The sequence below is a fragment of the Triturus cristatus genome, chromosome 12 (genome assembly GCF_964204655.1).
Source record: "Triturus cristatus chromosome 12, aTriCri1.1, whole genome shotgun sequence".
Lineage (NCBI taxonomy): Eukaryota > Metazoa > Chordata > Amphibia > Caudata > Salamandridae > Triturus > Triturus cristatus.
In genome coordinates, this window is record NC_140595.1 from 90,197,488 (window position 1) to 90,211,785 (window position 14,298).

General features: G+C 43.9%; 1 protein-coding gene across 4 annotated transcripts in view; it reads right to left on the reverse strand.

Moving 5' to 3' along the window:
- Nucleotides 1–13,864, reverse strand: part of PKLR (pyruvate kinase L/R) — a 75,232-nt gene extending 61,368 nt beyond the window's left edge. For 2 of the 4 annotated variants that reach the window (XM_085639094.1, XM_085639095.1), the window contains exon 1: nt 241–352. The gene's annotated coding sequence lies outside the window, so the exon portion shown is untranslated. Of the gene's footprint in view, nt 1–240; nt 353–13,728 lie in introns of those variants that run through there. The other 2 variants (XM_085639093.1, XM_085639092.1) reach the window with 2 other exon arrangements.
- Between the last annotated feature and the right edge of the window lie 434 nt (nt 13,865–14,298).

The window sequence follows — 14,298 nt, forward strand, 5'->3', positions numbered from 1 at the left end:
TTGCCCTGGACAGGATATGTCCTTACACCTCCTCGGGTCAGCCCTTCAACATTGGTATTTGCAGTTGAGCGATAGTGGAAAAGAACGGAAATTATTAAAAGTGAGCCCTTTTTAGTTCTGTCCTACAGTCTAGGTGTCTAGTCAGCCTCATGTTTCCCCCAAAACGCAAAATAAACACATATAGAGGTATAAAAACAGGCCCTATGGCGTACGTGCCAATGACATTTTATTTCCACTCACCACAAAATACAGGATGTTGCAGTGGGCCAGCCCACTTCAGCCACTGCCTCCCTTCATTGCGAGTGATGACATTTTTTGCCAGTGCACATCCGCTCAAAAAATGATTCACTTCCAGAGCTAGCGGGCCAGTGTCGGATTTGATTCGATTAAGAAAAAAAAAAAAAAGAAAATTGTGCAATGGGTCTTTTTTTGGGTTTTGGGAAAATATATACAATAGCTTGGGACATTGGCATTTGTACTTCATTACTTTCGCCCATGACGAGATAGTCTCGTCATGGAGCACGGTTGCGCTGTGCCCATGACGAGACTATCTCGTCATGAACCCCACCCACTAGTGCAACGCCCGGCACAGGAGGGGGAAAGGGCGTGGCACTGAAGGGGTTAATACCTACAGGCCTGGTTTGTAATTGCATTTTTTCTGCTGCCTTCGATCTCAAGAGTTGCATGACTAGGGCTAAAAGTACAGAATGCCGAGTCAGGCACAGCAATTGTGACCTAGACTGGAAACCAAAATCAGCCATAGCAAAATATATTTGAGCCAGCAGCCGCACATTACAGAGGTGCCTACTAGGATGGGTTCAAAAGTGTGGTTTTGCATGCATTATGTTGCACGCTGTAGTAACCTATATTCTGTCTGTAGCAGAGGTAACTAAAGGTATGCAGAATCAAGCTTAATATTTCAGAGTAACCAGACAGTGCAAGCTAAACCCTACAGGCTTACTCAGAAACCCCATAGGCGAGAGAACTAATCTCCAGAGAGCACCAGTAGACCCCATAGAGAAAGCATGTGTTATCATGCGGGATAAAATTCTGGAACTCAATTTAATCCCAAAGATATTTTGATTAGTTCCAGCAATATTAAAGACTTGGGGCCAGATGAACGAACAGTTGCTTGGAAATTGTTAGTGGTATGCATCATTTCTATTTTTATGGACTTCTAGAACGGTTCTTCAAAGTCGCAAATAGAGTCAGTGGCAATCCAACATATTTCATAAAAATTAATGAGGTAGGTCGCTAACTGAGACTTACTATGAATAGAGGCTATAACAGGGATGGCGGCCTACTGGGGTCAGAAGACCACTGTGCCCGTTCGTGTGCTTAAAGAATTCTTTCCCCCCCCAAGTGCAGACCCTTTTCCTTAAAGGGAACATGGCAGAGTTTAAAAGAAAGGTGTTCTTTTTTCCCAAAAGTATGTTAAAGAGTTGGCAGTGGCCCCTGGATTCAGCATATTGAAGGGACTCCTACAACTCGCTCCTTCCAGATACCAAAGCAGTATCATTCACAGTGCCATTTCAGGAGTCAGAAAATCATTTCCAAATCCTACCACGGGATTAGTAGCTCTGAAAAGTAATTTTTAGTCATGCAAACACTGAACAGGAGCGTTTGCAACCGTAGAAATGCTTCATGCATGTGGGCTGTGGTTGGTCCCCGGTCCTCTATGAATCATGGCTGCCAACCATAGACAAACTAGTAACTTGTCATGCCAAAGAAAGCTCCAAGAAAAACCAATACCTGGTAAAGCATTTGTATGACAAGGAGTGTTTCATGGATGGACTAAGGGCTGCAAGGCATTCACTAATGCATGTCCCATGTAATCACAGTCTTCATTCTGGAAGCCCATTGCACAAGGAAATAACCACAGTTATTAATGGAAAGGGTGCAGGAGGCAGAACGCATTGTGATTAAGTCAAATATCCGGAATTGTGGGTTGAAGTCCCTATGCAGATGGTGTCGTTGAAGAAAAAGGAAGTAACCAACAGTGCGGTTGCAGTTTTATTATTGCAACATATTGTAAAAGTCACTGTGCTATGGTGAATCGTTGCCCACAATGTCACCTTGACTGAGGGAAGATCACCACGAGAAGATACAGAACCGACCAGAGCAGCAACAATGTTTATCGCTGAGAGAAAAAAAACCAAACCAAAAAAAAAAAAAAAAACACACCACACACAACCACCAAACAGAATGCCAGCTCTGTGTCAGAGTACTACAACTGAATTACACCCTAGGAAAACCACAGCTAGATCACCACAGAGTAACCACAACCAAAATACCCATGGGAATAACATAACTCACAGTAGGGTTCCTCACAGACTTACTTCAACAGAAGGGGAAAACGCATACTAGGCCACCCATGGAGTACTGCAACTGAAATAGTCACTGGGAAAACTAGCTAGTTCACACGGTCACCCGCCCAGTACAGCAATGGAAATACTCAGGGGGCAAGCTAGTGACCTATACACGAGCACCAGATTACATTACACAAGGTCTGATTTTCTCATTATTATTATTTTTTTTTATTTTATTTTTTTTAAGTCACTGGGCTGTGTTTTGCCCAGAACAACAATATGTTCCACCGATGCCACAATTAGAACCCTGTTCCTCACTTCCAAGTTTGGCAACTCTGGCTGTTAGGCCACATTTTCTCCCACCAGGAAAACCTAGCTGGTTCTCCCTAGGCTCATTCGCACAGTACTGCAACATTCACAGAGTGGAAACCATAGCCAGGGCCACTATAATTGTGCCGCAGCAGAGGGCCAAATTATGAGGCTGGGTTCACTGAATTATGCAACAAGAAAAGACAAATTGTGTGGCATAATGCGGCACATTTTGCAATATTACTTCATTATTTCATCATTTTTAAACTTAGTAACACTGAGCATTGGTTGCACCTCATTAGTACCAGTTTAGTACTCAAATATAGCAATAATCAACAAAGTTGACCAGTCCAGCTTTGCAAAGGGCCTTCCACTGCGCGGTAACACATGTTGCAGCATTTAGCAACATTTGAACTAGAATTTATTTGTTAAAATCTGCAGATTATGTGGCACAAAATGGATTATGTGGCAAATGTGGCTAATATACAATTATGCGGAAATCGCGGTGGCCCCACAATCACATAATTGCAGTGGCCCCGACCATAGCCAACGCCATAAGGCCACTCAGAGTACTCCAACCGAAGTAATCACAGGGAAGACAATGGCTAATTCACAATACAGGGTCACGAGGAGTACTCCAACTGAAATACTGGGAAATCACGGTGGACTCCTACCCAGGCTCACCCACGAAGTACTGCAACGGAAACCCTCTGGGAAAAGCATGACCAGTTTCTATGTCTGGGAACCGCGGCTACCGACCGTACGTAGAGGGTCACTCAATGTGCAATGCAACTGAAATACTCACGAGTAACTATGGCTAACTTACACACATGGTCACTCATAGGATACTGCAACTGAAATATTCAAGGAACCATGGGTAGTTTATACACAAGGTCACTCACAGGATTCTCCAACTGAAATACTCACAGGTAACCATGGCGAGCTTATACACAGTGTCACTCACCAGATACTGCAACTTAAATGCTCAATGGTAACTATGGCGAGCTTGTACACAGGGTCACTCACCGAATACTGCAACTGAAATGCTCACTAGGAACCAGGATTAGTTTATACACAGGGCCACTCACTGGATACTGCAACTGAAAATCTCACAGGTACCTATGGCAAGCTTATACACGGGGACCCTCATAGGAAACTGAAATACTCACAGGGAACGCTGAATAGCTTATACACAGGGTCACTCAAGGGGCCCTGCATCTGAAATACTCATTGGTAGCTGGCCAACGACAGGGTCACTCACAGGACACTGCAACTGAAATGGTCACAGGGAGCCATGGATCGCTTATACAGAGTCAATTACAGGGTACTGCAACCGAAATGCTCTGGGAAAACTACACCTAGCGTACACATTGGATCAATCACAGAATAAAGTGAAATACTCTCCGGGAACCCTAGCCATCTTACAGGCTCGATCAGACTACTGCAAGTGAAAAACTCTGAGAACCTTGGCTTAATTTGTCTACTGGATTACTCAGACAGTGCTGCAGTTGAAAGACTCCCTGGGAAAAACCACGGACAGCTCATGTACAGGGTCATTGGCAGAGTGCAACAACTGGAGTATTGTCCGGGAAAAGTAATGCTAACTCATGCACAGGATCATTCACAGTGTACGGAGGGAAATACTGCAGATAACCACAGCTCTCTCACGACTACCAAATCAGAGTCTCTGTAGCCGAAATACCCTGTGGAAAAACTCTAGCAAACTCTTGTAAAGGCAAAAGTTCAGAAACAGGGCCCTCAGTGAGCCAAAAATACTCTTAGAAAACCACAGCTACCTGACCCACGGGGGACAAAAAGTATTTAAATAAAATACTCAGAGGGAAACCACAAAGTCGAGCACTGGGGCACCCACTGGAACCAGACTTCTGATACATGATCACAATAGAACCAATGAACTCTGTCACTCACAGAAGCAAAACTCTGAAACAACGCATCTTACTGGAGTCCAAGCTTGCTAACAAGGTTATGCAGAAACACAGTCACTTGGTGTCTAGGCAGTCAACCCCAAAGGCTGCCTGACAATGAATTTTAAGATTCAAGTCCAGTCCCCAGTAGGTGGCACAAAATTGGGGGCGGAGGGGGAACCACGATCAACCTTAGAATTCACAGCATTACACACAAAAGTGTCACCCTAGATACCATTTATACCACTGCAAATACAGAACACACTTGAGATGCATTTTGTGACATCGATGGCCCATTACCCAACTGGAACAAATAGAAAACATCCCAGAGGGCGTTTACATTCAGTATTTGAATTGAGTCGTGAAAGCAGAGGGGTTATTTCAAAAGGAATAAAGTGCTATCACATCATGGTCTCCAGATAAGACTGCTGCAGAGATTAATACATCTGTAGCAGAGATAACTGTACAGTGTTCAGGCCAAAGGTTCCCATCCAAATCACACAGCTCAGACAATGATTCACCCACCAAGGCAGGGCTGTCTAACGTAGGTCCAGGAGGGCCGCGTATAGATCACACTTTCCGACTAACCACTTGGTGACAGATCTTTTTGAATTCACTGTTGTGAAAATTCCATTCTGCTCATCACTTTTTTGTTTTCTTAAATTAGATGTCATAAGTACCACGGGTATGCCCAGACAGGGATCTTCTGCTCACTGTCACATTACTCAAGATATAGCGCATTAACTAGACCCAGCTACATGAATATTGGCCTGGGGCGGCTTGTGTTCATGCTCACAGTGGGCGTGGCGATTTGAACATTCCCAAGGATTATCTACACATTACTGGTTCCTGCCTGGCGTGGCACAGTGGCAAAAACAAGTATGCACTGAGATGCAGTCCCAGGTAATTACCAGTGCCGAAGATTAATCTATGAATTCCACACATGACATTTTTGTTTTCCTCATTTTGGAACTTTGGCATGGATCCGGTGGTCCTGGAGATATCCCTGCTAAATAAACTTGAATAATATCAAGCACCTGGGTTCAAAGCTTTGCAGAAATAAATCACTTTTTCATCCACCTGAGATCCATAGAATAAGGATCACAGGGTAGTAGTAATTGTGTGAGCAACAAGCAGGGGAGTAGCTTCGGGGGGGGGGGGGGTGGGGGGGGGTTGGGATGTGACCCCCCCCCCCCCAAATAAATGCATGATAGTTGGGTCAGGCCCCCCCTAAACCCTTTGTCAATTCAGCTATGTCAGAGCTGTTTTTTCATTGTAGGCCAAGAGTAAGAGACAAAACAATGATCTCTGCTGTAAAACAGACGGATATAGACTTGGTGGCTCAGTTTCAAAATGTGAAACCAGATACCCTGGAATACTGGCTTCCCTGCTTGTCCAATTGTGCTATCCTAGACAAACATTACATTGCCTCCTTTCATGTTATCACATATGAGATTACTTTAAAATACTTGCGTTCAGGGTGTGCGCTGTACATGCACCTATTGATTTAGCAGACAATAACGTTGCTCCAGCTACAATTAGAATCTAGGCCGCATTTAGCGTTTACACGACTACTTTAGGTTTTACATGAAGGGCCAGGGAGCTATTCACTGCATTTTGTAGTAAATTTAGTAGTACTACAATAGCAGTATGAACATACCATGAAATGCATTCACAAGCTGCACTTCTAAAGTATTATTGCAGCAGTACTTGAGAAGCACTACAAAACGCAGTTTGTGAATAGCCCCCAGGACCTTCAATTTGTGCAGACGAGCAAGTCACACTTTTGGAATAAATTTACACTCACATTTTGTGAATAGCGAAAAATGTACTAAAACTTACTCAAAAGTGTAAATGATTCAAAAGTGCAAGTTACCTTTGTATACCAGGGCCATATAGTGACCAGTTTAACACAAAAAATAGTAAAAATATGCACCCACAGAAGTACTCCTTAAAAAGGTACTAATGTACTCAATTTTACAATTTACAAACATTGGCAGCAGTGACTTGGAAAGGTGAGACAGTCTCAGGTTTCCAGGTATACTACTGTCAATCACACACCTAGCAGCTGGTGGTATGAACGCTTGCAAATAGTCTAACCGGTAGCAATCCTTCTTGGAGCATTCCAAGCCACTGCAGACAGATTCACACCTAATGCAAATCAGTACGACCCCTCTTCCACATGAAAGCAGTCCATCCTGAATCTTGGCTTTCACCCCTCCATCCCAGTGCTTTTTTAGTTGGGAAAGTTAAGATTCACACCCCCAGATTATCACTAACTAAGCTACGCTCCTAGCAACAAGAGACAATTCATTAATACATTCGTTTTTATAGAATACAAAAATAAAAGATACAAGATCATAACATGGCTAATTTAGTAGCATTGACAATAGCAAAACTCCGCCATGGATGGTCCCATGCCCAGCTTCAAAAGGAGGATGGTCATGGGTGGTGCTAGCTACCCCACAGTAAAAAATAAAAAATATCCTAACTACAGAAACGTTAACCAGAAAGAAACTCCTTCATGGAGAGCCATCATGCCTTATGGTGAAAACCAGAGAACCCTAGTGGGCCACACAGCTGATCCACCTGCTTTTGACCAAAGACCATAACCATTGGACATGGAATGTGAGGACCATGTACAAGACAGGCAAGAGAGCCCAAGTGGTAGAGGAGATGAAAAAAAAATACACCGGGTACTAAGAAGTCATGGCAGTGGTTGCTGCTCTAATCTAAAAGTGGCGGGGCAACATAATAAATTTAATTTTATCTGCAGATGTGGCTGCCACCTCGGTGCTCCTCTCCCGATGCTGGTGCACCTTGCACAGGCTCTCAGGGGCCAATCCAGACGCTGTCTCGTGCCGGTAATACTATTTACAAGCATGAGAGCAGAGTCGTGATTGGCCTGAGCACACTGACTTGATGTTCGCTCAGGGAGCCTGTACCTGTTCTCCACCCGGTTGTGCAACACAGCTCAGTTTGGAGAAATAGCAGTGCGTATGTCAGTTTTACCGTCCTCAGACAGCTGGCAAAATCAACATGCGCACTTACAGTGCCCACCACTCCTCCTCCCTTCTGCTGATGTGACGCGCCATCAGGATGCCCCCTCCAGACCAAGCTGGTAATTATATTTATATACCGCTTAATGGCTCAGTAAAAAAAAAAAAGTACATTTTGTTTCCAATGGGGTAACGCTCCTCTGCCTTTACAGAGGAGCCACCCCCGAGTAATGGGCAACCATGGCCTTGGCGACACAAATGTGAATGGTGAAAAGTTTCCATATCTCTGTGCCCTGGAATGTCTGGTGATAGGCTACAGTGTATGCTTACACAAAATAATACACAAGGCAGCGTGGGTGGCACCATCACACAGAATCAGATTGACTAGGTCTGCATTGCTAAGAAGTTCCTCAGGGCCCTGCAGGACGTGAGAGTGATGAGAGGAGCTGACGTGGTGTCAGACAATCACCTTGGTGTGGCCAGGCTAAAGCTGAAAAAAGCTTAGATGGAACCAACAAACCAAAGACAGATGTAAAGCCACGCTCCTCAAAGATGCACAGAAACGGAGTGAATACTTAGTCACCCTCAATAACAAGTCCTGCAAGAAATAGAGGATGAGAGACCCAGTAGAAAGTCAGTGGGAGAAGAAGATCAAAGAAACAGTGACATCAACCTGCCAGGAGGTCCTGGGTCTCAAGAAACACCAGCACAAAGAATGGATCTCCAACAAGACTCCCCACAAGATCCGAGAAAGGAAATTAAAGCTTTAGTCAACACTAGCCCAACAGGAGCAGAAAAGGCGAAAACTCTTGGCGAGTACACCAAAACCAACAAGGAAGTAAAGAGAAGCTTAAGAGCAGGCAAGGGAAGATTCATCGATGATCTTGCCATAGAGGTCCAGGAAGCAGCAAGGTATGGAAAGATGAAGGAACTTTACGACATAACAAGGAAACTCTCTGGCAGACACAGCAATCCATAAAGACCTGTTAAAAACAAAGCTGGGAAGACAATAATGGGTATCGATGGATAACAACGGAGAGAGGTGGAGCACTTTGAAGAACTGTTTAACCAGCTTGTGTTGCAGTCTCCACCACACATACAGCCAGCTGACAAGACCTGCAAAATAGACTACAGCAGACTAACAAAGAAAGAAATACAGCAAGCCATCCAATATCTAAGAAATAGGAAGGTGGCCGGACCAGACAAGATTCCTGCAGAGGCACCGATACACACTGAAACAGTAGACATGTTTTAACCCGTATTTGGAAGGATCTGGGAAAAGGAAGAGGTGCCATCATACTGGAATGAGGGAAATCTCAAGGTCATCAATGAAGGTGACCCGAGTAACTGCATAAACTACAGAAGGAAACTTCTATCAACTCTAAACAATGTTCCACAGAGTCATCCCAAACATAATGAAGGAACAAGTCAATGCTCAGTTGCGAGACCAGCAAGCTGGCTTCCGCAACGATAGATCCTGTACAGACCAGATTGCAACACTGAGCATCATCATTAAGTAGTCGATGGAAAGGACCCCCCCCCCCCCGCCCTGTTAAATTTATGGACTATGAAAAGGAATTGGACATCATGGACAGAAAGACCCTTTTGAAACTCCTCCGCCACTACAGTGTGACAGATAAACTCGTAATAATCAACAGAAACTCTTAAGAGGGTATGACCTGCAAGATAGTATATGGAGGACGACTCATGGAAGCCTTCCAAGTGAGGACCGAAGTCCACTATAAGTGTTTGTTCTCACCTTTTCTATTCCTGCTGCCATAGACTGGATTATGAAGCCATCCAAAGCAAAAAGAAGAAATGGGATCCAGTGGACACCTTGGACGCAGCTCAGCAACTTGGCCTCAACATCTACTTGGGAAAAACCAAGATCCTTAAGGCCAACATGTCAAGCACAACTGCAGTCACTCTAACATGTGATGCACTGGAAGAGGTGGACGCCTTCACCTACCTGGGCAGTGTCATAGACAAGCATGGTGACACTATAAGTAACAAGGGGGACCCGATATAGGTAGCTTAGGACCTCGGGTAATTATGTATTTTACAAGAACAATGGTCCCTAGCTTAAACGTAATTAATGTGACTGTCTCAACATAGACTTCAATAAGACCTATGTGCATTCCTCCTGTGTGCAGCCGGACAAAGGAACATTTACTTTTGAATTTCACAAAATTTGAAACAAGATAATGAAGCACAAAAGCAATGAAACAAGGGCACAATCCTGTACCAAGTTTTCAACAAGGGAAAAGTAGAATAAAGTGGCAGGCAAAAACTTTGGGAGCAAACATGGAGGCTTACAATACAATAACGGACTTAAGTAAGCTCAGACCAACAGAAACGACCATACATTTTCACAGTGGATACAATGTGGTACTGTTATGGAAAGTCGACGTTTCGATCCCTAGCTCCTAGCCTCGTACGCTACCACTTCATGGAAGGCGTATAATTCATATCAGGCAACTTTTGTAATCTTTAAATCCTGAGGATGACCCCACTGTATTAGGAGCTAGGGATCGAAACGTCGACTTTCCTTAACAGTACCACATTGTATCCACTGTGAAAATGTATTGTGGTTTCTGTTGTTCTGAGCTTACCCAAGTCCATTATTGTATTGTAAGCCTCCATGTTTGCTCCCAAAGTTTTTGCCTGCCACTTCTTTCTACTTTTATTCTACTTGTTTTCCCTTGTTGAAAACTTGGTACAGGATTGTGCCCTTGTTTCATTGCTTTCGTGCTTCATTATCTTGTTTCAAATTTTGTGAAATTCAAAAAGAAATGTTCCTTTGTCCGGCTGGACACAGGAGGAATGCACATAGGTCTTATTGAAGTCTATGTTGAAACAGTCACATTAAGTACGTTTTAAGCTAGGGACCATTGTTCTTGTAAAATAGACAAGCATGGTGGCACAGACACCGATGTCAAGGCAACAATGGGCAAAGCAAGAGCTGCCTTCATTCAGCTAAGGAAGATATGGAGCTCCAAGGACCTAACGCTGCAAAGCAAGAGAAGGCATTTTAACACCAGTGGAAAATTGGTCACTCTGTATGGAGCAGAAACTTGGAGAAGTCCGGACCTTCATCAACACTAGACTGAGGAAAATTCTCCAAACCTGCTTGCTAAACACCATCAGCAACTACGACCTATGGCTGCAGACTTCTCAACTCCCTGCCCATGAAGAAATCATGAAAAGACGCTGGAGCTGAATAGGTCACACCCTCCGCTAGCCCAAGTTAATCACCACCAGGCAAGCCCTGACCTGGAAATCTCAAGGGAAAAAGAGAAAGTCCAAAAAACAACAAAAAAAAAACCAAAAAAAAACACACAAAAAAAAAAAAAAAACATGGGGCATGGTCTCGAGGTAGACTGCAAGGAGATGGGCTACACCTGGAGTCCAACTGAAAGAAACACATGACAGATTGCTGGAGAGTCCTTGCTGGTGGTCTATACTCCAGGAGGGGTAGTAGGCACAAGTAAAGTGACAATATCGAAGATAAATCAGTTTGAAAACTGGACATAAAACAGTACTTAATTTTTTTTTTAAATCTCAAGTTACCTGCACCAGCTATGAAGATAGCAACCACTTATTACGATCGGGTCACATCTGCAGATATATAAAAGCTGGTCTGACCGCCTAAAGTTAGTTTTCTTAATTCAGAGTAAGATATTGCTTTCGCACCCATTTATAAAAACTACAAAACATGATAAAGTGCAGTGTCTTAAGGAGGAGTGAAATCACAAGGTCAATGACCAAGAGACGAAACGTGATCAAACTTTGGGAACACATTCTACGACAAGTCAATAAAAAGTGGGGTCTGCTATTTACCGCAAAAGGCAGGTAAGATTCCATCAAGGGTACAGTTTTTGAAGAATAAACATTTTTTTTTTTTTTAAATAGACTATTCAATTCCACTTCTTTTCCAAGGACTAATCTACACATTAACAGCGTCAGCCTCGTGAAATGCCATTGGTTTGGCAATTTAATCTAGTAAAAAAAAAAAAAACGTCCAGACAACCGATTTCCACAAAAGTGGACCTTCTGTAGTAGTTGAGGTAGGGAATTTTCAATACTGAGTTCAGACTGGGACAGTCTTGAATAATAAGCCGTTAAGTCCAGTCTCCAGCTTAAGCCCGATAAACAGCCTAATATATATACTAGATCTAAGAGCCACAATAAGGCACTGAAAGGAGAGAGCTAAAGTAACTGAGCTCGACAGTGCTCAAGTAGGGAGATTTAGGATAGCTTGAGATAAGGTCCCTACGATGCAGTAGCCACACGAGTAGTTTAATATATTTTGATCATGGCTTCGACATTCTTATTACTTAGCCTTGAAACAAACATCAAGGACTGCTGAGATGGATCTACAAATAATGGTCTTCTGCCAACATAAACCAGTCCAGATATTGGAAGAATAAAACTACCCCTAAAAGAGAAATGGCTTGAATCTGTCAGATAAGACTCTCCTCGATTTTAAACACTCTAGACTCAGTCTATTTAGGACCTGTAATCACGTGTGATTGTGTCAAATCACTACTTAACTCCAAATTATTCATAAATGCAATATGTGGATATAGCAATTGTTTGAGGTCATTGGTCGAGCTAGAAACTAAGACAGCATCATCACCATTAAGTAATGCTGGAATAGGGCTAAGGCCAGCTACTGTGGCATGTGCTTCATGTCCAAAACCAATGTGTTTTCCAATTGATTTATATACAAGCAAAAAAAAAAAAAAAAAAAAACACAAAAAAGCTAAAAACCACAAAGAAGCTAAAAACTTGATGGCCCTCACTTAAAAAAGCTGAAAAATAGAGTGCCTTCTCCCACCGGCCCTTAAGGGACCCTGGCTGTAAGATTCGAGTTAAGGTCACACACAAAAAAATAACAATGCTAAGATCTATCTGTAGTGAAGTCATAACGGACCAAAGTTTGCTGTGATGCACACAATCAAAAGTCAAACTAAAGTCCATAAAAGTAAAACCACGCTGATGGCAGTTAGCACAGCTTGTCTACATAGAGGACTTCTTCCAACACGGTCTCTTTGACCAGTGACATTTCGCGCTCTGCTACTTGTAGTTTTAATTTTGCGTTATTAAAATTGAACTACAAGTACCAAAACGCAACAAACACCCCGCGGCTGGTAGAGGCTCTGTGACCGAAGCCAGCAAGTAATAGCACGTGTTATCTGTCTGTCAGGTGGTGTACACAGCTTTTCGACAGGGCGGTCATTTGTGTAACACGTGGTGCAGACACACGCAAATTGGTTTAATCTGAAGCATACGCCAGTAACTGCATTCAAAACGATACAAGCACTGAAGCCGTTGCAAGCACCCAGCCCCAGAGGCTAGGACGTTGAAAAAGCCACAAAAATCTTTCACAATATGGCAAACTCAAAGAGCGGGACCGCCCTCCCGCGTCAAAATGTCACAGACTCCTGGCTACAAGGGTACTGCATGCAAACAAAGCGGTTGTTCTACGACACCATAGTAACCAAAAGTGACAATCCCCTACTGCTGCATGGATGTGCTGCAAATAGCGCCTAAAACCCTAACACACAAAAACGCCTCAACCGTACTGAATTAAAAGTGCAGTCTGATGCGAGCCAAGTACCTCCTTGTTACTTTTTTACCAGTCCGAGATTTTTCGCAAATAGCAAGATACAATCAGGGGCGAGAGGTTTGACTTTTAACATTGCAGGTGATGGCTCAAAAAGTAGCTGCAAAGCTCTGGCGTCTAAAAGAGAACCGGGTTGCCTAAGAAAGGGACCATATGGAATCCACGCACACGTGCGTCTATGATGCGCAAAGAAGACTCCCATCCTCATGTAGCGCTAATAAAAAATATAAAAGGTTCAAAGCACTGACTACTCATGTAGTGGGTGGGGCCTGGCACGCTGTTACACGAATAGGCCCAGATGCGAATGCATGGCCAGGATGTGGCCCCAGGTCTGAAAGGCGTGCCTCAATAAATAAGAACTAGCCGTGCAACTTTAATGTGCATAAAAGAAACTCAACGGTGGCCTAAATTGAAAGTTTATATACAGGAAACAGACTGGCACGCACATCCTCCCAAAACTAATTTCCCCCTCTTCCTGTCTCATCAGGAGGTGGTCGATGCTCCCCGGGTACCCAAATCTAATCCACGAGCCACCTACCACACCTCCGAACACTCACCTCCTCAGGCGATGGTCGGTGAGGAGAAGAGAAGTGGAGCTGCACCCAGCCCAGGAAGTACAGTTCCTCGGGTCCCGCCCTCTCCGCTTCCTCGCGGGGGGCGTGGTCGCCTTGGGGCGCGCGCCCCGCCCCTCCCGGTGATTCATCGCTCTGGCGATGCGCGTGCTGCTGAGAGCCAAGGACCGAACGTGAAAGGCAGAAGGTCTCTAGTGAGGTGATGCGAAAACACACCCCGGAGCCACATGGTCAATTTGAAGTCTGTGTAAGCAAACTTTTCATGAAAGGCCTGTTTCTCGACCTGTTTATTTTTACAGAGGGGCTGAAGTTGTCTGATATAAATGCGCGGCCCGCCCGGATTTGTTTTAAGATTTTCGGCTTGGAGGTGCATACTTGCAGTCGATTGGGAACACCTAAGAAGGAGGTTTAGAGAAGAAAAAAAAACGAAGGAATTTAAGTTCACAAAAAAACATACATTCACACTAAGAAAGTTTTAAGCACGAGGATGTGGCGTTCCGGCCAGAGCTTCCGACTTTGCAGCTGGGTAATCAGGTTAGAGTCTTGGCGTCGGCT